A 1,931-nucleotide genomic window follows, 5' to 3' on the forward strand; every position below is an offset into this window, starting at 1 on the left:
GCCCGATAAAACGAGAGACGGTTTATGAGCGAGTGCGCGGCGTGAAAGTATGTGGGAAGTCCATTGCAACTCAAAGCGACGTCCGGCTCCTTTCGAACACTCCTCTGTCCGGCTACGTATAGTGTTACGCGGGGGTAGTGTTCCGAAAGGGTGTCACAAGTAGCCTGCGGATGTTTACGTAAATGAGTATGCTCGCGAGGCTATTGAACCGAGATTCAGTATGAATTTCGTCTCGGTTAGAGAGGAAGTACGATCGTTTCACCTCGTTACCCCCGTTTAACGTAAAAACTTGCAAACTGTCGCTAGTTAAAGTGCTACCGTGGCATCAAAGAAAATTCAGCATTTACGGTACAACGGGGGAAAAAAATGAGAAAAAACATTGAAACTAAGAATACAAACTTGGGACAAAAAATTGTGCATCGAGTGATAACGGGATAATAATTAAATATACCGCAATAAAGAAGGAAAGGAAAGTAAAGAATACTTCAGGATGAAGAATAAACGTAGAATCTCTCGAGTGAGATAAAAATTGAAACGTGAAATTTTACATTTGAAAATGCAGCGTGATGCTGAAAAAATGTAAATTTAAAATGAATATGGAAGAGAATAGAGCGCAGGATTCGGTACCCGGGAAAAGAAACGGAAGAACGTAAAGGAATAAAAAGTGTGGCGGGGTTGCAGAGCAATGCGAAGGAGTAGGGAGGGCGGGAAGTAAGTTGCACGAGCAAAAAGCGGGAGAACAAAAGAGAAAAACGAGAAGGGGAAATAAGAAGGTAAGAAGTCAGGAGCAAGATTATTGTAATGCTGAAACAATGGCCCACTCTGTATGTAAAAGAACGTCGCGCTGTTATAGGGGAGAGCGTGCCGTGTCGCACGAGCGCCGCGTGCACGCGCGAATCTCGTGTACACACTCTTGCAAAAGTAATCGCGTTTCGATGCACAACTGCAACGTACAGTACTTTATAACCTCGAGCGAATCGAAGCTAATCTTCAAATATAACTCCTTTATCGAATAACTGGCATTTATTGCTGCTAACAAAATGATGAAATTATTATTATTAACGATCGCTTTTATCTCGTGTTTTATTAAACTTTTTCTTTGATAAAGTAAACAGTGTATGGTGTTTGCATGGACATTCAATTTTGCTTGATAATTAAAGAAAAATACAATACGTTTTGTATGCAGAACGATTCCGATAAAAACGGTTAAACGTATATAATATAATTCTTATAAATACTCGTTTTTTTCTCATTCATGTTTATATACATTTCTGCGATACCTGTGAATTGTATAATTACAATAATTCCAATTGCTGTTCAATCGACCTTCAGTCTCGGTGATTAATCGAAAAAAATTTCCCTCATCACACCTTCCACATTTTCTCCATTCCCATGAAGTATTTATACACCTAATCAGAGATCGCCAGCTTCCTACCTACACCCAAGCGCCCATTAAAAAACAATGAGCCACACCGCGGAAAAACCACTTCCTCCAAGCAACTAATACCCGAACCAATCATACTCAACCCATCTCACGCAATCGCCACCAGCTTAAAAACGAAAAGAGAGAGAAAAAGAAAAAACACCACCAATCCAATCGGTGTTCCCTAAAACAATCCTCGCGCGGCTTCCATATTCCCAGAGTCATCCAAGAAACCGCGAGATTACTCTTCCGACAGCTTCATCAGGCGGCGTTAACTCTCTCAGAGAGAGAAAGAGAGAGAGATAGGACACAGCGAGCAATTTCCAAAGGTAGAACGAGTCGCCCGTGAAAACGCGACGGCTGGAATCACGCTCGCTGACGGCGCGATCAGCGTGAGCTCGCGAGAGAGTACTTACATCACGCGGGGCAAGAGTGGCACGTTCGAGCGCGAAATCCATGGCGCGCAACGAATTCGAAATCGTCGGCCGTGGCGGCGGCGGCGTGCGGA

Source organism: Habropoda laboriosa, unplaced genomic scaffold (assembly GCF_001263275.1).
Source record: "Habropoda laboriosa isolate 0110345459 unplaced genomic scaffold, ASM126327v1 scaffold212, whole genome shotgun sequence".
NCBI lineage: Eukaryota > Metazoa > Arthropoda > Insecta > Hymenoptera > Apidae > Habropoda > Habropoda laboriosa.